The 24,018-nt window shown below is 34.6% G+C and overlaps 1 protein-coding gene across 1 annotated transcript in view; it reads right to left on the bottom strand.

The window, feature by feature from the left end:
* The window catches only part of Cntn5 (contactin 5), a 1,105,367-nt gene that overhangs the window by 356,653 nt on the left and 724,696 nt on the right, over positions 1 to 24,018 (bottom strand). The window lies entirely within an intron of this gene.

Raw genomic sequence — 24,018 nt, 5'->3', positions numbered from 1 at the left:
GTGAAGACAGAATATCAAATACATAGTCAGAAAGGTAGTCACTGAAAAATGTTTTAGGACTTTACATATACATAATTCTAAATTTCATGGTAAGTAGGTAAGCTTTTTACAAATTAGCCCACAAATAAGAAAAATACCAGTTTCAATTCTGTTAAGGGGTTGAAGTGTGTTTAAAAACCCCACACTCTAACTTTGTAGCAAAAATCAATCTCATTCACGTTACAGTGTACATATTTCACCAAGATGACTACTTTGAGCTCTTTCACTAAGTATTGTTCACCTCATTTCAAACTTTATATGGGGTAGTACAACATATACATTTTTGAGTCTGAGGCAAACAAACATATATGACTTAAGACTTTAAATTCACACATACTGACTTTTACGCTGTATCTATTCCAGCAAGTGATCTCAACATGAAGATAAAAGATGGCTAGTTTCCTAATTGGACTTCCATTGACTTTACTCCTAGAAATCTAGCACAGGAATCATATACTAAAGCAATGGATGCGATAGGGTTTAAACACCTTTTCAGAGGTTATATGGTTTTAGGTGTTTCTTTCTTCCTCACTGAGTTTATAAACTGGATGGGTACTTGAATATTGATTTTAACTAAATTTATTAAATTATTTCTAAAATGTTTTATAGTATATTTATTATAGGTTTATATTATTCATGTTATGGCATTTCAAACCAATTATATTTAAAACAACGTTTTAATAGAAAACAATCCTAAATTAATGCTTATTTCTGAGCAAGTGAAGTAAAGCACGACTTGGAAATTAGACACACATAAAAAAGGCAACTGTGGGATAATTATGACCTGAATTGTGTTTAGAGATTATAATGACCCAAAAAGATCACATTCAGCTATAACTGCTTTATTTTGTATCAGCTGTTAATACAATTCAAAACTTTCTCATAGAATTGTCTGTGTCATTATTTCCTAGTAACTGTAGCACCAGTAATACAATAATAAATGGATACTTTCCAATTAAAAACTGACCTTTCTCACATGAAGCCATACGTAGAAATAACAGATGTTTGCACTTTCATACAGTATGTTTTTCTCACTTAATGCTTTCCTTTAAAAAAGTAAAATAGTAAAAACAGTTTTACACATAATGTAGAAGAGGTCTTTGTGTCAGCCAAGATTCTGGTTGATCTAAGGCAGAATGATTTATGTGAGAAGAGTGTTGGTTGGTGAGGAGATGGAAGCCGGAGTAAGTAAAGCAGAAAAACAGCTGGCTGTCTGTATCTCACCTACAGAAAGCAGTGGTAACAATTATCAGGGACCTTGGAAATAGCTCAGTGGGTGTCTGTGCAGTTTGGATGCTTATCATACTATTTTAATAGATTAAATATTTTATATAACAAGGACAAAAACAAAAACAATTTTTATGAGTGTGGGATCTATGTTTTTAATTTTCATGAGATCAGAAATATATCTTTATATTTTCTATTTTGGAACTTTAAGAAGAAAAATATTTAATCTAGTATGAGAAATCTAAAATTTTAATTTAAAATAAAAACTGAAATAAAAGTTTTCTTATGACAAATAGACAAGCGATGAGAGGGCAAAGTTTGTGATCAAGTAACAGAGGGGCCCAAGTCCTGTCGGACTTGACCTTTCTTTCAGTTAAGAAGCACAAGCAGCAAAGTCTTTGTAAGTAGGAAAGAGTGGAGGGGGTGAAGGGAGGCTGGGGATTGGGGAAAAATAAGAACCAAGTTACGTTATGCAAAGCTACAAGATCCCAACGATGAATGTAACTGTACTGTGTACCTAAAATGTACCAATAAATTTAATGGGGAAATAAAAGAAACACAAGCAGCATTTAAAACAGGGGCTTAACATAGAACCGCCACTTACAGAATTATTGTACCTCTTTATCTTCATGAAGCCATGTGAAGATCAAAAATGTATATAAATGCCATGGCTGCCCACATTAGATGACAATGTAGAGTCAAGATGCACGATTTCAGGCATTTTTGCCAGATATAAGACAAACCACTTCACCATTTAAGAAATGATTATTCCAAAGATAATATGGTACTAGTGATGCCAAAGAAAACCTTATAAAGATTGTAGAAACACGACTCAGTCCTAGTACTTGGGCCAGCTATCTACCTCAGTTTGTCAAAACTACCCTCATGAATAACTAGCATATTTATCCTAAAACTTGCAGACCAATGCACAGTCTTTTTCTTCTTCCCTCCCAACTTCTGTTACTGACATCTTCCCTGAGTTAATCACAGACACACACACTTTTTTTCTTCTTCCAATTTCTGTATGGTGTAGACTGGCCTCAGATGATCCTCTTTCTCAGTTTCCTGAAGTAGCTGTGAGTATCAGGTGCTTGTCACAAATACCTAACTTATAAAATTGACTATTTAAAAGGGGCCAAAACAAAAAGGCCATCATCTACAGAATTATGATTCATGTTTACTTTCTAGTAACTCAGAAAAGCAGAGCCTCATCTGATAGTAGGATCTAAGAGGGATTTCTCTTAAAAGATTGAAGTTAACACTGGCTATACAGCAGGCAGAGTCAGCTGTACAATCTAATTAGGAAGGCTTTCATCCCAAGACTCCTTAATTAGGGATAGTTGATTTTCATGTGCTCATGTGTGCACATGCAAGCACAAAGACACACACACCTGAAAAATCATGCCCTAGAAAAATTAAAGTGTTGGAGAGAAATAGAATATAGGAAATTGACAAGGAAAATGCATAGGATGATTCTGGGTAATTTTAGGTCCTTACAAACAACAAATTAGATTTTTTCCCCCTTTTGAGAGTGGTTAAGGTAGAGGATCGAGGCATATCAAAGTTAATGGATGCTTTGGATTTATATTTTCTAGTTTTAAATCTGTTGTGAGTAAGTGGCAGTGTTAGACTTGAAACTGTGTGTTTAGGAGAGGGAATCGAAGTGGCGTGCTCACTGTAATCTGTACTTAGCTATACATATATTCTGTAGAAGGTGCTAGTGATTTCTAGACAGCCAATGCTTCAGGTACTCTCAATTAATTCAAATTTAAAAACACTGTGAATACAGACATGATTAAGTTCTAAACTTCTTCATAAAACAGGGTTTGGCAAGATCATCAAAAATGGAAAAGTTACTTTATACTTTTTACAGTACTGCTGCTAATTTCTCTAACATTTGGATATAAGGTTCATTATATCCAAGAGTGAGGGAAAGAACTAGGTGCTCTTCTGGAGGGGCCACAAGCTTTATAAAAACAACTGACACATTTTCTAATATTGAATTGGAGCTGTATTGTTGCCTGCCTCACTGGCAAACTGCACAGTGAAGTCTTGCATCAGTTTTATTTGTGGCACTTATAATTATCATCAGGATTATTCAAATCAGTGTTTGATTTCTCTGTATTCTTTGTAAATTTCCTGTAGTAAAAAGTGGTCAGACTTTCTTCAGAAATCAATTTTGATAACAGAGGTGAGGGAGTGGGAAATAAAGGGAAATGGATTAAAATATGCTCAGTGTATACTATCGTACATATACCATGCCAGGCATCCTGGAAATTAGATATCAATGTCTTTGTTCTAAAGATTAGTAGCAGGTTTTCTTCTGTTTTAGTTTGCTTTTTGCCTCATATATTACTGGTGGCCTCTTTTTCGCTAGGAAAGCACTCTAACACTGTTATACCTCTTAGTTCTAAAAGTTACCAAATTAATATCAAAGTAAAAAAATTAGTTGTGCCTACATGTGTTAATAAATTGGCATATCAAAGATAACACGAATGATTCTACAGTTTTAAAAAACATTATAGGACAGAAACAATGCAACACGTAGAAGTTGAACCAACTTGGTTTCAAGAATTTAGAAATAATCTTCAGTAATTGTATCTTCCTAAAAATCATTTTCTGGCTGATGAAAGACACAAAAGTAACAAAATTAATGATGAAAATTTTATACTTATTTTGAAAAGAAATCAGTACTTTTCAGGTTTTAGCCATTTATTTGCAAGTAAAGACTGCAACAACACAGTTTAAAAATAAGATTCTTAATATTTTTAAAATTAAAATTTGTTTGTTGAATGGTTCCTAGAATGAAAGCCACAGACACAAAGTTTTGTGGGTTTTTCTAGCAATTATGAACTTACAAGTCTGTGGTCAATTTGTAAGCAGAAAACACTTATTTATTGAAGAGGGCACAGAAATTCCCTATTAAGAGGAATAAAAACTCATGGTCAGGAGGCATTTGGGCCTGCAAGATGACTAATTTTGGAACTAGTAAGGTCTTTGTTTGGTCATTGTCTTTTTTTCAAGGTTTTTGTTTGTTTCTTCACTTTTAATTGATGCTATTTTGTTATTCTCTGTTTAAAATGCTTTCAATCAATGAACTTATTTCCTTAAACATTTCCCTATTTTGCTGCATCAAATGCTATATTTATTTTAAATATTGTTAAAAATAATCTGTGAATGGGATTCTTTATGGGCTTTTAAAATATTATATTTAATGACACTTGTCTGGAGAATCAGGCAAGTTTGAGCATCTGAAAAATACACTCTAATATATGAGAAGTAATGACGTATACTGAAACTTTTAATGAACCTGAACTTGTAAAGAAACCTTTTCAGACCCAGGTTTTTCTTTAGTTATATACAAGTCAGGTGAATAATCTCTTGCTATGCATTTCCATTTTTCACTTTACACGTTATCAAACATAAATCATTCAGCCACTGATTATATAGACAAACCACAGAAAATCAACTTATTTTGCCCTGAAGCAAACCCTTTTAACATTATAAGTGACAGTAATTTGAAAATGCTTTTGGAAAAAGATAAATTGTCCACATTGTGTGAAAAAATGATTTGATCTTAGGTATTTATTTTTGGCATACTGTGTTACAAAAAGCTTGTGAATGTCTCATGTAAGCGTGTTTATCCAATGTGAAGGTAACTATGAACCCTGAACTTCTTTTTCCACTTGACACATTTTCTGTCTTTTGCACAAAATTCAGATCACTCTTTAGTCATTAAAAGTCTCGGGAAATTATGTAGCTGAGCATTGGAAAAAATATATAGAACACAAATAAGAGAACAAATACAGACACTGTGAATATTATAGACAAGAGACACAGGAAGATGCCATTTAGAGAAACCATCAAGTTGTTTAGTACGTCAGTTTCTGTAACTCAGATTTTACTATCACAAAATTCAGATCACTCTTTAGTCATTAAAAGTCTCGGGAAATTATGTAGCTGAGCATTGGAAAAAATATATAGAACACAAATAAGAGAACAAATACAGACACTGTGAATATTATAGACAAGAGACACAGGAAGATGCCATTTAGAGAAACCATCAAGTTGTTTAGTACGTCAGTTTCTGTAACTCAGATTTTACTATCAAGCTTTCAGGCCTAACTACTTTTTTTAGCTATTTTATATTTTGTAATGGTTCACTAAATAATTATTTCTTCGCATATGACTATGGCTTCTTACCCCATTTTTCCCTCCTTGGCAAAAGTTTAACCTTGGTTAAAATGAAATTTCTGCCTAAATCTGCCTATTTTTGTTCTGAATTGTTCAAGTGAATATGGATGGAGAAAACTGTTGACCATTTACACTTGAATTTTAGATTTGAAATTTCTAAATGTTGAGATATTTTCCAAATATTACAAGATTAACCTTTCCAAAATGACAGCACTCTAATTTACCCATGCCACCCCTTCCCTAACTCCAAACAGCCCAGCCCAGAGAGAGACACCTCCTACGAGAGGAGATAATTAAGGGCAAACCTTGGACTTGAAACTCAGTACCAGGCCTGCTTGCTAATATTCACACCTAGATGTCCCCCAAGCCCCATGAGACAATAGGTGGGGCTTTGGGAAGATGATCAGATCTACGGGGGGATTTAAGAGACCTTTGCCTGATCTGACACCATGGGAGTCAGTGTCCAGTAGAAAATGAAGGCCCTGTACACATGCCAGAGCTCACAGTTGGAGTCTCTAGACTGACTCTCGCAGCAGGCAGAGATCTGTGCAATTGTGTGATCCAAATTTCCATCCTATCACTTCCAGCCTTGGAGTGAATGTGGAACACTCTTATTCCCCTTCTGAGGACATACAGAACTCTGCAGCTGTGAGACTCAGGTACAACGCAATTTTTTATCAGCCTTTATGTCCAGGGGACTGCCTATGCCACTGCTCTCCTAACCTCAGCTAGATTGGATATTTCTAAGCCAGTTCTCAGAGATGGGGCTCTGGAACTTGTTATAGCATGCTGCTCCAGTGGGACAAACTCGTAATTTGACCTATATCAGAGCTTGCTAGGATGAGGGACTCTGCACACCCACGACCAAGCAGATCCTTGCAGGTGTAAGATAAAGATATAAACCACATTAGCATTAGCCCAAGTACTAAAAGGTCTGCCTTCACCAATACCTCCAATCCTGGAGAGCACAGAGTGATATGAGGCCCTATTCACTGGGATATGACCAGGTAGTAAGCACAAGACTTTGTTCTTGAATTAAAACTGGGCTAGTAAACCATAACATTGGGCAAACCATAGAAGTCCTCATCCCTAGATCTGCCTGTAATGGCTGCTTACAGTCTTGGGCCAAGTCCAGTTCAGTGAGAGGCAGCCTATAGTAACATGGGACTTGGTCCTAATCCTGTGTAGATGTTGATGTTGGTAGGCTGTGGGGTTGGGGTGGAACACTGTTTGCAGATTTTGCAGCCCACAGTTATGACATGAGAGTTCAGGGCCGGTCCATGAATGGTGACTTGCCCAGAACTAGAGGAATCTTTTAAGGTCTGACCACCTGGTTCATAAATATAGATAAGGAGGCATTCAGGCATACCCTGGCCGGGGAGAGGCTGATGGGGAGAGGCTGATGGGGACAGACTTCTCTGTCTCTGTCTCTGTAATCTTCTGATTCTAAACAACTTTTTGATATTGTATTTATGAGAAACTCAAGTCTGGATTATTCTGTTGTGCTAAAACAGTCTGAAAGAAAAAAACAACATGTGCAGATTTTCTGGTAAGGTATCCATAAACAAAGCCAGGTTAGGAAGAAATAAGTAGCTGGTCCTTTTATCCTCAATAATGCTTACACCAGGAAACATTTAGACTTCTCAGGAAACTACGACCTTACTAGGTACTCAAAACAAGGTACCAGAAAGCAATCTATAATGGGAGAAATATCTATTAGAAAATTTAAAATATGTGTTTCAAGTTAACTCAGTGAGAATGAAGTGAACACATAGAAATGTTTCAATATTCTAATAAAAATTTATCAAAATGAAAACAAGTAGAGAAACATCAAGCAAGTTCTTATTATGAAAAATATTCAGTGAAAATAAAAACTTTATAAAGGGCATCCATGGGGGATAGAAAAATAATCAGTGAGCTCAAAGACAAACTACTTAAAATATAGAATTGGATAAGAAAGAGAAAAATGAAGAAATGTTACAGAAACTTTGGGATTGTATTAAAGGATTTTGTTCCACCTCTGTGTAGAAAGCACAAATGCATTCATACCTCCTAGCAGGTTGGTATGTGGTTGGAAGAACAATAGCCTAAATTAGGCTCTTTTATTTTCTGTGAACACATTCTTAATCACTATTGAGAAATGTTCAATATAAAGACATTATAATACATCAAGTTTTGAGACTTGAGTGAGGTTAACAAGAAGATATAGGGAGAACAAAAGTGAATTTCAAGGGAAATGTAATAGGAAAGCACAGTGCATTAATTTAAGAAACTTTGATGACCCACTATATTTAAAGAACTAATCTGCCAAAAATGTAAGACAACAAAACACATAGTCTCTGTCTCTAGTTAATTAACTCAGTTATTCATTTTTAAAACTAATGTAAATTAAACCTACTCTATTTTAAGTATTTATACACATCGAGGCTAAAACATTGAAAAATAGCAAATTTGCCTTTCATATTAATAGTTTTCATTTTGCTTTTAAAAAGTATTCTGAGGAATAACATTTTTTGTGTGTAATGATCTCTGTATCATTACAATTCTTCTTTTAAAAAGTGTATCAGCCTAGGGATTTAGCTCAGTGGTTCCAATGCCTGCCTCAAAAGAGCAAGGACCTGAGTTTGATTCCTGGTACCAAACAACAACAACAACAACAACAAAACTGTATCATTTTCCTCCCTTAATGGAAATGCCACAAATATTTCTTTAATGCGCATGACAATTACTTTATTTCAAATTAGAAGTAATGAAACTAAAAATTTCACTACCAACTTATATTTCATTAAAATGTTATCAATGTTAGAGTATGTAAGTGTAATCCACTGACATTTTAGCATTTGATAGAGAAATAAAATTTAAAGTATATGTTTCTATACTATACGATGCTTGCAGATTTCTTAATCTTGTCTTTTTTTATTCCTAGGCAACTAGACAGTAAAAAGACTAAATGGAAATTACTTCTCAAATCTTTCTCCAGTTTGTCATGGATATTCCAGTAGTGTTTTGTTTTTGTTTTTGTTTTTTGTTTTTGTACTGGGGATCAAACTTGGAACCTTGTTCTTGCAAGGCAGGTGGCAGCACCACTGAGCTAAATCCCTGGCCCTCAAGGTTTGCACATTTTGCATTTTGATTTTGATTAAGTCTTTAGAGCCTTCACTCTCATTTGCTTTGCATGCAGTGCTATTGGTCCTCACCAGCCTGCCTCTTAGTACTCACACACATGCACACAAATGCATGTTCTTACAGACTTACAATATGGCATTTTTCATTTTTTAGGTGTTTAGCTTAAATATTATGTTTTCAGTGTAAAGTACTCACAAACCCTTTTTGCCACTATACGGGTAATGAGCATTCATCTCTTTACCTTGATTTTAACTGTAAATAACTTTGCTCAATTATTTGTCAAATGATTGGCTTCTCTCAGTAAGATTCACAACTGCAGTATCATATCTATTATTTATTGCTGTATTACTAAACATCTCAAAGAACACAAATGAATCAATTTTTATTTTTATGTTTTTGCTTTTTGTCTCACATTACTCAATTATATTTGTTGCATCTTTTTATTCGAATACATTTAATGTACAGTCTGCTTTGTATTTCTGTATCAGGAAATATAAACAGCATATATATGGAAAATTGTTAAAATTTGAGTCTTTGGATTTAACAGCTTCACTTAAAAGGGTTATATTTATTGCCACAGTGATATGCCTGATCTTATTTTGTCTTGTTATATGTGATTTTTTAAGGTTTTCTATTGAGTTCCTCCTTCCCTCTCTATTTTATAAAACATTTATTTAACTTTGTTACAATATCACATATTTGAAGCAATTATCAAAGACAAAGGAGGTAAATTATTTAAGTCAAAAAAAGGAAATGAAAGTCTACATTTTATGGGGTTTATAATATTCTGTGTTTATGCCTGGGGATAGTATAGTGCAGGTACAATGTACTCCCTCTTGGCCCATCAGAATGTCTTACCTTCTCTGCCTAGGGGTTCCCTTCATATACTGTAGTCTATTTGGGGGGCATGCAGAGAATATATTCAGTAGCCGAAGAACAGCACTGCTATCTTACTATTATTCTGTGAGAAAGGGACAACATGTCTTCCTATCTTTTTTGATAACTTGGGACTTCTCTACTTTACAAGGGAAAAATCTACATTCTTCTAGATCCCAATACACAGTATTTTTCACATAAACTCCCCACTTTGACAGTGGGTTTTCATACTATAATAGCATTAGAATTTGTGTTTTTATAATTAAATTTTGCTATTTTACTAGTAAAAAGAGGAAAAATTGTCAAGGAATAGCTAGCAAAATTTTATTTTCAGTATTGTTTTTATATATGAATGCTTCGTTTTCAGGAGTTATTGATCCCGTTTCTGTGAATTCATGCTTTTTCATGCTGCCAGTACTTGTCAAAATAAACTGGGGATTCTTTTTTCAGTTTTAGCTATATTTTTGAAGCTATAAATACAAAGCTTAAAAAGAACACAGTCTATAAAATTTGAAACTTTACAGCTTATTTTCTTCTTCCCAGTCATTTGTTTAGTTTTGGGTAAACCAAAGTGAATATAGCATGCCTGACTTTGGAAACTCCAAAGTCTTCTAGACTGAATAGACATTAGCCACACAGATACTTTGGTGATAGATGTTGCTGACTTGAAAACCTGTCTCTTTTGGAAGATAAGCTAGACAATTTGTCTTATAAACAATGAAAAGTTTGCTGATAAATGAAACAGTTTAAAATGTGCCATATACCACCCTAAGGATGAAATTTGGACTTTTGAAAATCTTACATATCACCTAATAGGTGGGGGATAGAAGCAGTAGGTACAACTGTCAGAGCAGGAAGAAGTAATTTTGTTTTTATCTCATTTAACAGCCGAATGCCAGCACCTGGGATTGGGATGTCAGCAGCTTCCTCCACACACCCCCAGAATAAAGAAGGATGCTATCTCTCTTGATTCTTAGCCCCAATTAAGCCCTGTAAAGCCACAAATACTTTAAAAATCACATCATTCACTTTAGCCAAGTAGATTACCCAATTTTGTGTGTGTTTACACACATACATATGCGCATACATGCATATGATGTTGGATACCTCAATGTGGAGGAAAAGACAGAAGGCTGCTAATTTTATTATCGGAGGACATACTAGCATACTGTCATTTCAGCCAAGATGATCCAATTCAAACTAATCATAAATCAAAAAGAATCTGGTTGTGTTAGTTACTTTTCTGTCCTTGCTGATACAAAATACCTGACACCCCAAGTTAAAAGGGAAAGGGGCTCCTTTGCCTTACAGTTCATAGGTGCTTCAGTCCATAATCGGTTGGCTGCAAGGCAGGGATGACAAACAGGTATCACAGAGTAACAACTACATGGGATGGAAAAGGTAGCAAAAGTTACAAGAGACTTTACCAGCATCCTTCTGTTCCTTTTATCTTAGTCAGACTGCTTAGGGGGGGCAGCACTCACAGCCTTAATCCTAATGCCCTTGAGCCTAGAACTGCATCATGTAACAGTTCCAGTTTCACACACCTTAGATTAAGCCTATGACCACATAAGACTTTGAGGGGACATCTAGATCCAAACTGTAACACTGGTACACTTGCCTGTTTCTGTGTATGTTTAGCACAACATTTTGCTAGAATACTAAGGCATCAGTTTCTGGGAAACTCTTTTTCTTTAGTAGCAAACACTGTATTTTCTGTGTCTATCATCCCATCTACCATATAGTAGGTGCTCAATACATGTTTGTTGAATAAAGAAATAAAATAGTCTGATATCATCAACAAGCAAAGTATTTGCTATTGTTGCTGATTTTTTTTTTAGCTTGCCTTTCAGCTACAGTGTGGATAATTCAAAATCTTTTTTGATATGGCCTGAATTGCCCAGTTATTATTTGTTCACAGTAATAGTCACATATTTTAGATTGCCAGATTTATTTTAGAGTAAAATCAAATTAAGAATATTTGCTACTTTTATATATTAAAATGTATCTTGATGTATTTGGAGTAGGAAAGTGACGCTTTAGTATTTCTTGCTTATAATGGAAATGAGTGTATGAACATATGGCCTTCTTTACCTTCAAGCCATCGGAAGTACAACAGTTTGCCTGTTAAAATGTACAGGCAATCACTGATTTTCATATTCTTGTATTAGGCTCAGTCCTCACCAACATATATCCCTTGCCAAAACTGCCAGCTGAGAAGACTTCCTTCTTCCTTTGGATACAGAAAATGCCTACACCAAAAATTTAGCACTTAGGTTGTTTTTGTTAAATAACTAAATTTTAAAATAGTTTGCTATTTGCAAGGAAGTTGAGAAACTAGAAGAGAAAATCTCTAAATATTTTGCAACCATACTGCACTATTATTCTCTTAATTAGTATGGCAGTAGACTTTGTCACAGTTGATGAACTAGTATCTACATAGTTTATTAAATTCAAAAGTTTATTGTGACTCCTTTAGTTTTCACCTAATGTTCGTTTTATGCTCCATGTTCTCATCTGGAAATCACATCGCATCTCATTGTTGTCATGTTAGACTTTGTGATGATCTTGAGAGTGTACAGGGGCATTGAGGGATTTTGTTGAATGTTCCTCACATGGAACTTATCAATCTGATGTTTCCCATACTGAGACTGTGCTTGTAGGTTTGGGGAAGGAATACTATATAAGTAATGTGTTTTTCAATCACAGCATATCAAGGATAAAAATTTTTCTCAGGATATGTTAATGTTGACTTTGATTTACTGATGAAAATTATGTTTTCAGGGCTCTCTTCTGTAAAAATTTTTTTTTCTTTCTGAACTGTGTTATTTGGAAGGCAGTATCTAAATATAGCCCAAACTTAGGTTGTAAGGAGTTTCACTCATAACAGTAGCTTATCTTCATAAATTGTTTAGAATTCGTCACAGAACATTTCTCTGTCCTCACTCTGGTAGTAATTTTTTCAATTATGTATATTTATCAGTATAGATTCATATATATTCTATACATTGGATTATAATCCAATACTTCCTTGTTGCTAATTATTTCAGCTTTTGCATTTGCAGTTTTCAGGGATTCTTCAATATACTCTACTGTTGTAAAATTTTTGTGGTTTTTTAATCATCCTTACTTCCTACTTATATTCCTCCTTTATTCCTACCTTCAAAGCTTGCTGTTCAATATATGCATATTAAGGGATGAATAGACAATATATTTTTTTATGTTCCTAATTGATGAAAAATGTTTGATTATGAAGATCCACTTTAAGTGAAAGCTTAATTATGAGAGAATGTGATTTTTTAGTTACAGCTTTTGTGTTTGAAAAAGTCCAAAATATAATTTGAAGAAATATTACTAAATGATACTATTTTTTGTTACAAAAGGCGACCTCACTACTATGCTACAGGCATAAGAATGTTGTGAACTTGATGAACATTTTTTTACCCTTAACGGCCTAGTGTTCCATATTTGGAACTCCCATAATCATGGAACATAGTTAATTTTTTTCCCTTCATTCTTGATCAGTGAATTTTCTAGGTAACATATATAAATTTCACGCAAAAATTCAAAAAATTGCAATCTTCAGCATAAATGGGTTAAAATTGCAGAATGGACTATAAAATCAGGTTTCCAGGGGCGTATTTCAAATTCTATGTCAATATTTTACCAAAAGGTGTATTTTTACTTTCATAATTACCGTCTTTCTCTCTGTAAACCTGTGCTTTGGAGGAAACAAGACAATAACTAATATCATTTATTTGTTTTCTTTATTTAGGGTTATAAGACAGGTTATATCAATGCTCATACTTGTGTATTGAAATAGTATTTCTTTGCCTATCTATAAATTCCATATTGCCTGTTTTCTATGCTTTCAAATTAGTTTCTTTCTACTCTTTGAAATGTTCCTGAACACTCATGATAATCATAAAGATGATAATAGCTAATTATACTGAATGGTGGTTTTGCCAATGACAGTGCTAAATGTTTTATAAAAAGTATCCTTTCCACAACTCTACAATGTAAGAATCTTTCTCATTTAACACACCTCATACTTGGAGAATTTAACTTGTCTTAGGATACAATAATATTCAATGTAGGGAGCATTCAAACTCAGGTCCATTTGACACGTGTAATTCATCACTGCTGAGCATTTGGGTTTGGGGAATACTAAAAATAATGTCTGTTAACATTTCCTTCCTTTATATCTCTGTACTCTTGCCCCAGGTCCCCTTTCCTAGGAAGTTGCTCATTGTTGACATCGTACTACCAAGAACGAATCATAGTCCAAGTGTGACTCAACTTCTGTTTACACCAGGAGTAGAATTAGGCATATTCCTGTTCCTTTTCATGATGCCCTAGGTATTTCCTCAATAGTACCCTGCTATACTGTCACCAGGGCCATAGCTCATTAGACAGTTTGCTTTTGTCAGTAACTGTCCATCTTTTATTTATTTATTTTTTCTGTCCATCTTTTAAACAGGAGTCTCTGTGCTCTTTTGAGTCATCTAAGTCAATATGTTGTTACAGTAACACCAGCATTTCAACCTTTTCACATAGTGTTAATTGAAAATAAAAATGACAACACTACAGTTGTGCATTGCTTTTCTCTAGCATTCTGGAAAATAGAACAGCAAGTGTCTATCACATGATAGACTGATTCATAGAATGACAATGATATTTAACAAATGATGCGAAAGAACATGTATGAGGGCCTGTACTCAGAACTTTATATGCACTACCCTCTTTAGTCCTAAGAAAGGAGCCCAGGGAGATAGCACCTACTGTGAAGCTCAGAAGAAAACTGAGGCTGAAATAAATAACATTCCTAGGGCACTCAGCTAGTAAGTTACAGAGCTGGAATTCCAGGACAATTTATTTTGCTGTATACATAATCATTACATAATACTTCATTCCTGGAATAATATTATTAAAGGTTTTATACATCATCATTCACATTTAGAGAATTACTACATGTACTGATATTCATGAATGACTCTCCATCTGGTCTCCTTTGCAGAGACCACACCCTTGGTTAAAACCATGGTGGCAGCCTTGAAAACAATATTACTGATGGCCCAGGTGAAAACTAGTTAAGAGGATGTGAGGTTCATGTCCACTTCATATAAACATCTAAATAATTATATTTTTTTGATCATACTAGGTACAAGCAAAATATATGGCAAGGGTTTAAAAAATTATTGTAAAAGATACAGCGCCATTTATCCCTATCAAAATGTTTTCATTTGCTTCAAATAATTATCCCACTTATCTTTCCAGTTTCTGAAACTGTTGTGAAGTTCTCTTTTGTGTCTCTTCTGTGTCTGCACCATAAACATGGTGAATAATGCTGCTGATTGCCATCCAATGGAAATGCAGCTCACAAAAAGCTACCATCTGTCTTCATCCATCATATTCACCAGTCAGGAAATATGAAACTCCTTCCTCTTCCTCAAAGTCAAAATGATTATGAAATGTAAACATTTTAAACAACTCAGAACATCAAAGCACCCACTAAAAGGCAACTAAAAATACTTAACAAAAGGCAACTTGTAAAATTGATTCTGAAAGTAACTAGAATGATAGAAAAAATGTGTTCAAAAAATCAGGTGAAATATTTTGAGGGTATTTATGGCAGTGTATGATTAACCAAAATATATTTTAGTCTAAAAATTCATCAGAATTTTTCTATCATTTTATATTATATATCATATACTTGTATAATTTATATAACATGAGTTATGAAAACTTAGATGAATACATGTGAACCAATTACAATATTTACAGTTGAGCTTTTAATTTCTATTCTTTAGTATTTTGACTGTTCACTTTAGAAATTCTCTATACAAGGATTGGTGACTTATAGGCTTTTCTTTCTGCAAGTTGTTTTCAGACTTAAACAAAGTCTTTTTGCAGCCTAAGGCAGTAGCTATTGCAGAGACTCCTGAGCACAGCATCCACTTTCAAGGTAGATCTCTATATTGTGTGATTGCTTCAACTCATTTGTATGGAAGTTTTGCTTTTCTTGTTTGTAGTACTTGGAATGAACTCAGGGCCTTTACACTGAGCTAAATCGCAAGCCTCTTTTCAATTTTTATTTTGAGATAAAGTCTTACCAAGTCACCACATAGCCCAATCTGGGTTTCAATTTAAAATCTTTCTGCCTCAGCCTCCCAAAGTACCAGGATTAGTGCTGTACACACCACACCTGGCTAGTTTTACTTTTTTGAGTGAGGAGAGTAAGTGAATGGTTTGTAGGAAGAATGCTCCTAGAAGTTAATCCTAACAAGGCCAGTAATTTTTTTTTTAATGAAAAGTGTAGCAGTTTTGTAACAGAATAGCTCCTCAGAATTATCTGGATCACTATCTGAAATATAAACCAATATCTAAAATATACATCATGGCCACTAAGGACATGATCTATGTACAAAGTCATTTTGCAATTAATACTAACTGCAGAAATAGGAAATATTAACACTTTGCCTTTACTTTTACAGTGATTTCTGCTGAACTAAGCTAACTCCCTCCGCATGGTTTGCGTCAGTTTGTCTGTCCGTCAACAGCTGCAGTGCGAGCTGCACGATGTGAGCTGCTGCACCAGGCCTGTGCGGCCTCCACTCAGGATGAGCAGGGTGGTAATCAGCTCAGTGCTGTCTTTGATCATCAACAGCCAGGGTTGTGCTCTACTGTGACAAGTTAGATGAGGCAGGAGTAACTTACTTGGAAGCTGTGCAGTGTAACACAGAGCTGTGGATCTCTCACAGTAAAGTGTGATGTCTGCAACACATGGCTGACAGAACTGCTTTTACTACAAATCACAGTTCTGACCTAAACCCAGCGCCAGCAGCTTCTGCATGGTTATAAAGTCACTGCTGCAGGGAAGATTCAGCTTATACGCAGCACTTACCAAACTTTCCCTTTTCATTTTCTTTAAACGATGATATTGTAATAAGTACATATACCTGAGGAATCAGGTTGGTTTTTGAATAGCACTTAAAACCCTTTTGATATAATACTATTGATATGAAAATAGTGATGTTACAGTTCATAATAATGGATTTTGATGAATTTTTAAAAGTCAGAACTAAAATCAAGTCGAAATGACTGTCCTTAGGAAATTCACAGTGTATATTTCTCCCATGCAAAGACTATCATAACTGACACTGCCATACATCATATCATAAGAATTTAAAAACATTCTCCTTTCTGGTTATAATTTCAGAAGCTGGGAGGAGGAATTTTATTTTGTGTCAACACTGTAATTCAACTGTAGAAACCTGCAAACTGTTTCATGTGCTGCGGGTCGCTATTTCACAGGTCTGCAGTGCATAGATCACACGCATCTCTCCCAGCAGCTGTTCCTAGACTGTCTATGGCACAAAGAGTCTCACCCATACCTGCACCAGGCCCGCAACAGCCTCGTGCTTCTGCACAATCTGTCTGAATTCCAGACAAATCATAGACACGTACTAAATAACTGCTGCTGGATTAATTAAAATTTGCTCATATCTCTTAAAGTCAATTAATAGATTCATAGTCAGCCTTCATTTTCTCACTGAATAATAGTTTCTAATGAAGCATGACAGTTTTTAGGCATACTTTATAGTTTTATTTCAAAGAGTGACACTTACTCTCTTTTAGTATTAAAGAAGTGTCAAAGTTTCTCCATGCCTCCTTGCAAACAGATGGCTGAAGTGATAGATGTGAATTCGATCTCTTAAATCATATATAAACAAAGATAATTCTATGATTCCTAATATTGTATAATAATGTCTTTGTAATGTCTCAATGAAAAATTGATTTAAACATCTGGATATTGGTCAGGGTCAGAGAAAAATATTTTCTAAAGGCCCCCCAAATTTTTCTAATATTATCCAAGATGGGCCATGGATTTAGCTCAGTGGTTCCACCACGTGCCTCACAAACACAATGATCTGAGTTCATCCCCAGTACAAAAAAAAAAAAAAAATAGAGAGCGGCAAAACTAATATTACCCAAGATATTGGTATGTACAGGCTTTTATAAGCCCTAAATTTCATGTATATTTATAGAATCAAACACCATTCTTTTCTAAAACATACTTCTGTCATGAAGGATGGCATCAACTACAAATTTGAGGTTTATTTTAATTGTCATATAGCACTTAAAGGGCTAGTCCTATTTATTTCCTTTCTGTGTGGGTCATGAGTGAAGAGAATGTAGATAGAGTAGAAAAAAATGATTCTTAACATTTATATTTAATGTTATCCTTTGATATGAAAACAGTGATGCTGTAGTTCACAATAATGTATTTCCGCCATGGAAAAAAAGTAACTCACACATAAATCACGTTATAAGGTTTTAAAAACATTCCCCTTTTTTTGGTTATAATTTCAGAAGTTGGGAGCAGGAATTTTATTTTGTGTGATGATTGTAATTCAGCTGTTCAAACCTGCAAACTGTTTCATACACTGAAGCTGGTATTTTACAGGTCTGCAGTGTGGAGATCAAACACGTTTACAGTTTTACTGTAAAAACAACTCCTAGTTGCTTCTATTACGTTAAAAACTTAAATTTATTATGAAAAGAAGATGGCTAGTAGAGCAATGACAATAGTAATACTTTATATTATCTTTTTCTGTTTTAATATATTTGTGAATCAAATAGTTTGATGATTATAATGGTAATATTTGAAATATTAAAATGTTAATAAAATTGATATAAATATTAATACAAATACTAATAAAGGCTATGCATATGTAGAGAGATGTCATATATAATCACATAAAATTACTCTTTATCTGGCATAAAATTTAAGAACACTGAAAAGAGCAGGGAGGCTTGGTTTTCTAGTAGGGCAACCTAAGTCACCCTGAGAGAAATTATCAGAAACTGCAATAAATTCTGTATTCATTTATTCTTTACTCTTAAAGAGAAGAAATAGTTATGAAAATAGACACTGCTTCTCCTGAAATGGCTATGCAACTCTCAGTGCGATACACAATTCATACAAGCAGAGACTTCCTGCTTGATTGCTAGTTCTTACACTTAATGCATCATAGACCAGTTATTTCACTTTTCTCCTGTATGTGATGTTCATGTTTGTATAATTTCTACCAGCACATGTAAATATATTCTGAGTATTACATGGAATAATGTGCTCATACCATTTGGCACAGGAATAGCTTATAAATAAACTCAGCAAATGGTAGTTTGCAAGATTTTAAAAGTAAGGACATAGAATTAACCAGAAAACCAAAACCTAAACAGTTTCTGCAGTTATGTGCATAAAATTAAAATTAAGAGTACTTTCCTAGATCTGCAGCCTGTCAGTATCTGAATGGTAACAGTTTTGACTATATGTTTTTGTTCAGTTTAAAATTTCCCAATATTTCATAAAACTCAGCCCTGTGTGCTATCTGGTCTGATGAGTTATTTCATCAGTTACCAAGGAAAATTCAACTATAAAATGATGCAGCAGGAGAACCTTCACATATGTTGTTTTATTCACTTGTAAGTTTTTATTCATGGAGCTCTTCTTTGCTCTTACTTAGCTAGGGTCTGGTTTTACCCACTGTTTTGTCAGACACCACCAGAAACTTACACAATCACAAACAAAATACTGGTTCCTAGCAAAAAGGCTTTGTTTCCTAGAAGGTTTTTAATTCTTTAATCATTTGCCCCCGTGTTCTTTTATAATGCCCACTGTCACATACTGCATATAAATAATGCCAGCTTGCATCATTTAAACTTGAGAACATCAAAGTCCATCCTTAACTTTGGTCTTCTTTTCCATATTACTAGTAGCTTTCCTTTAATCAAATCAAAATCAGGTTATCTGTCTTCTACAACCAATGAAATATAAAAGAAAAATCTCAAATGAAGCAAGATGCTTGACTCCAATCTTAGGGCTCTCCTCAGTCAGCGCTACCATTTAAAATGGACTTCATTACTTATATCAGAGTTTGCTTATCTCCAAAAAAAGGCAATTGGTAGACATAACCTCAAAGTTGCTTGCATTTTGCATTTCTCAGTGCCCTCATATTTTAGTACAGTCTGCTACTTATTTAACAAAAAAGAACTGTCATGAAAATTGCAGTGCTCCTTAATAAGTGATAATTATGGAACATGCGCTGAAGGAGACGGTTAGTATGAAGATTATTACTGTGCTGTGACACAGAATTCTGTCCTTCAAAGCAATAAAATAGAAGACCTCTCTGAATTTCCTAAAATCCCTTGACAGCAAATGGAAAAATTAATTAATATTTTACTGACAGGGAAAAGGTATACATTATTTATAAAATCAATAAGCAATATGAACAGATTTAATATTTCTGAGATAAATTTAATAGCTATACAGAGGAAAAATCTAACACAAACGCAGACAGTGCCGTATAAAGCCACTACTGGGTAACACTGTATAGCATTGTATACTTTGGCAGCACACAACTATAAGCAATAAAGCAAGATTTTCTGTGTGAAAAGCTCCCTTTATATTGTTAACCAGTTTTAATAATTTTAAAATATAATTGAGTATCATTAAATGATAAACAAAATTCTATCCACTCTGATCAGCTGATTAGAACCACAAATATAAAATTACCTTTTCTTATATTTTTGAAATGCACTGGAATCCACAAAGACTTGATTGCCATTTAGAAGTCTAGCACTTTAAAACTTGCTAAGTTTAAAAGGCAGGGCAAATGAGCAGAACCAGTTAACACTTGGACACATGGTTACTGATCCAGTGGACATTAAATCATAACAAAATTTCCAGGCTGGGAATTTAGCTCAGTGGCTCCTCTGCCTGCCTCATAGGGACCTGAGTTTGATCCCTGGGTACAAAGAAAAAGAAAAAAAAAAAAATCCAATGGCTTTGAAAGATCAGACTTTTGCTGCAATTGGGTCTGGCTGAGTAGGTTCAATTAGAGATACACTTGTCCACTAGCAAAGTGGAATGTTTAAACCATTGTTTATCTTTGTGAGTTTTGTGAAATTTGAGCACACTCTAATACAAAGAATTTCAGAGTCAATGAGATCAAAGTACCTTTCTGCATAATAATGAGGGAATGCACTTTTCAGGTTAACTTCCAAAGGGTATTAAAAATCCATATTAATGAAAATATGGAAAGAATTTTATTCCATGAACCTTTCAACTTCATTTAAAAACCTCTGTAATACCATGGCATCTAATTATCACTCCTACAGCTCTATTTTTTTCCCTAGGAGTTCAGAGCAATTTACATAGTTAAAGCACTTTGAAAGAAAAAAAAAAAAAAAAAAGTAAAAGAAACTGAGGCACACAAAAGTTAAGTTTGGTCAATATTATAAAATGAGATAAAGGAATGAAAGTTATTAATTAGTGTAGTAACAAAATGATTGGGTTTGGGCTCAATTATACTCTTCCATTTAAACTCTGTGCAATCTTGGAAAATCATTTAGTGTCTCTGAACCTCATCAAGTCTATGTAATACTGAATAATTTTCCATTTTCAGGGTTACTGCATTGGTTGGGGCATTGATATTTTTATTAAATATGTTGTTTTTTATTTCCAAGACATTTTCTGAAGAATGGTCACTTTTCATTTGATAACTGGACAGTGAAATCTAAACATCTCATGCTTACTGCAAAGTATAATAAATATAATAAATATAAAAGTATTCAGACCATTTCCTCTTTACACATCTTAGTACAGCTGTGACTTCAGCCTTAGATGTGCATAGTGGGGTTGTACAATGAAAATGAAGCTGAACAGGGTTCCTAAGTTGCCTGGAGAAAATAGAGAAAAACAATTTGGGAACAAAGCACAGGGATCAGGAGTAGATCAATCACCAGTTATCAGGAGCAAATATAACTGCAAAGGAATAACTAGGGAATGGAACCAAAAGTCAGGAAGTGCAGGCACCCAGAATAGGGTAGGAAAAGGGATGGAATGATTGAAGCAATTAAGTTAAACACAGGCCCCGAATAGCTTAGAGGTAAGATTTTCAATGGATAGTATCTGCATGGTATAAAGATAGCGCGGTTAATGTTATAGGATAGCTCAGATCCTAGAAACAGTAAATCAGAAGACTGGAGAGGGATGTGAAAATTTCTTAGGTTCCTTTCAGTGAATGATATTATGGAGATTCTCAGCCACTCCTGGTAATTTTTGATAATGCTGTATTATAAATATAGAAGGAAGGAGAGTTAAAAGAAATCTAATAAAAAGTTTGTTTAAAAAAGCAATTTGCGTTTTTAGAGGTGAGAAATCACTTTGAAAATTAGAGTGTTTTGTATATGGTGCTAGTTAAATGTTGTACTTGGCTAATACAGTATTTAATGTTTATAAAAAATAGAAGCAGGCCAATATATGAATTTATTCAGCAGGCACATCTGAATTGAGTGTGTATTCTGTTAGGCATGTACTCAAGAAAGATCAGAGGTCACAATCTTTTAGCAAAACAATTTAGAATGAATTATTATAAATGTGTTCATTTCTAGGTACATTATGGTTTAGGACAGTATAATATGAAAGATAGTGGCATATCTGAAGATGCCTAAATATGGCAGGATATAACAAGGATATAGTGTAGTTAGAACCAAGACTACTCATATTGCAGCCTCATGTAGTAGATTTTGATTCTTTAGCACAATAGGAAAATTTGTGATCTATCACTCATGGGTAAAATGTGAGTGTATAAAGATATAATAATAGAACCAACAGAAAAAAAGCTGATAATTTGTTTGCTCTACTTCAATTGTAGAGTCTCCTAATAATCAAATTTCCATTTTTAAATGCATCTCAATTCAATAAAATCTATTAACTAAAAATTAAATCAATGGAAGAAAAAAATTAGTAATTATTTTTGAATGGCACAAATATTATTAATCTGACAGATGTTCACCATGTAAGACAAAGTAAATGAATAATTAGGTTAAGTCTAGTATATTATCCCTGATAACTTTAAGAAGTAGAATTCTTGATGGAGGAGAGAGATAGATATTGTCCAGGAAATGTCCAAAGTAAGAGGAATTATCTTGGATTTGATTGGCAAGTATCGGCACAATCAGCTCTTGAACTGTTTTATTTCTATGAACTGTGCAGCAAGGAGCACACCTACTAACCTCACTGTGTTCTTAAATATCACTTTCTAATAAGTAATACCAAATCTTTTAGGACAAATGATTCTTTTTAAGTTTGATATTTGTTATAATAGAGGGTAGAAGAGGGTAGAAGCAAGGGCATGAAGCACGAATGGGAGAGCACGGGAGTGGGGAGAGAGGGACCTCAACGTAGAAGAGGGAGGTGGCAGATGGCAGTTTCTCCCTGATCTATGCTCTCAGTGTGAGGGAGCAAGCTCAAACCCATGGAGGCATGGGAACACTGGGTGGCTCCAGGGGCCTCCATGGAGAAACACACCAGTGGAACAGAGCAGTAGACATTACGGGCTGTTGAGTGATTCCAGTTCAGATGTCCCTGGGAGAGGGCAATTGGCCAGTTGCCATTTTGGAAAGGGGCCTGCTAAACCCCACATTCAGAGCAACCATGGGAAGGTTCCACCTTGGGGCTCCCAGTGTCAGGGTGAGGTGCAGTTGTGGGAGAGATCTAGGGCCAGAGAGCTGTGTTCAAGCTGGCAACGGCTGGAGAGTTGTGGGCTGCATGACTCCTGTCCTAGCTGGACTCTGTTTGACCCTTTTACCCACCAGGCATAGCAGAGACATGCCCTCCACCTTTTTTGTTCCTTTCTGTGGTTTTATTTTATTTGTTCTTATTTTTCTGAATGTGAATATTCTAGGTTTTTGTTGACATTTTGTTCTGTTTGTATTTGTTTGTTCTTTCTTTTTCACAAGTGCTTCAAAGATTCCAAAGAACAGAAAAAGAAAGTGACATATAGATAAGTGAGGTACACAGAACTAAAATTAGCCATGATCAAAAAATTCTATCATAAGGCATATAAGAGTCAAGATTCCAGAAATTCAACATAAGAACAGAGTATTAAAAGCTGTTACAGAAAAGAATCACCTACAAAGGCAAACCATCAGATTCACAGCAGACTTCTCAACAGAAACCCTTAAGTCAAGGAGACCTTAGAGTGCCGTATTTCAAGCCCTAGAAGAAAACAACCTCCAACTCAGACTGATGTACCCAGCAACACTATCTTTCAAAATTAATGGAGAAATAAGATACTTCCACGACAAAGAACACTTGAAGAAATTCATGACCGCCAAACAAGCACTCCAAAATGTTCTAAAGGCTATTCTAGAAAGTAATAACAATTCTATGAACCCTAATAGAATGAGTCCATCAGGTAAAGCAAGCAATTAAACAGAAGGGAAAGAGAAGAAACCAACAAAAGAAAAATTATCTTCCAAGGATGAGTCAATACATGTCAATTCTTGGTGAAATGGATCAAGAAAAAAGACCAGCATTATGCTGCAGAGACAAAATGCATTTAACTAAAAAAAAAAAAATTGTAAACAAAATCGAAGGATGGAAAACAATACCCCATGGAAGAGAAATGTGGAAAAAAGCAGGGTTAGCTACAGATAAAGTGGATTTCTAGCCAAAACTGATCAAGACAGACAAGGAAGGTCACT

This window comes from Fukomys damarensis, unplaced genomic scaffold (genome assembly GCF_012274545.1).
Source record: "Fukomys damarensis isolate Sample0158 unplaced genomic scaffold, DMR_v1.0_HiC HiC_scaffold_16, whole genome shotgun sequence".
NCBI classification, from domain to species: Eukaryota; Metazoa; Chordata; class Mammalia; order Rodentia; family Bathyergidae; genus Fukomys; species Fukomys damarensis.
This window is presented reverse-complemented; position numbering and strand designations above follow the sequence as displayed.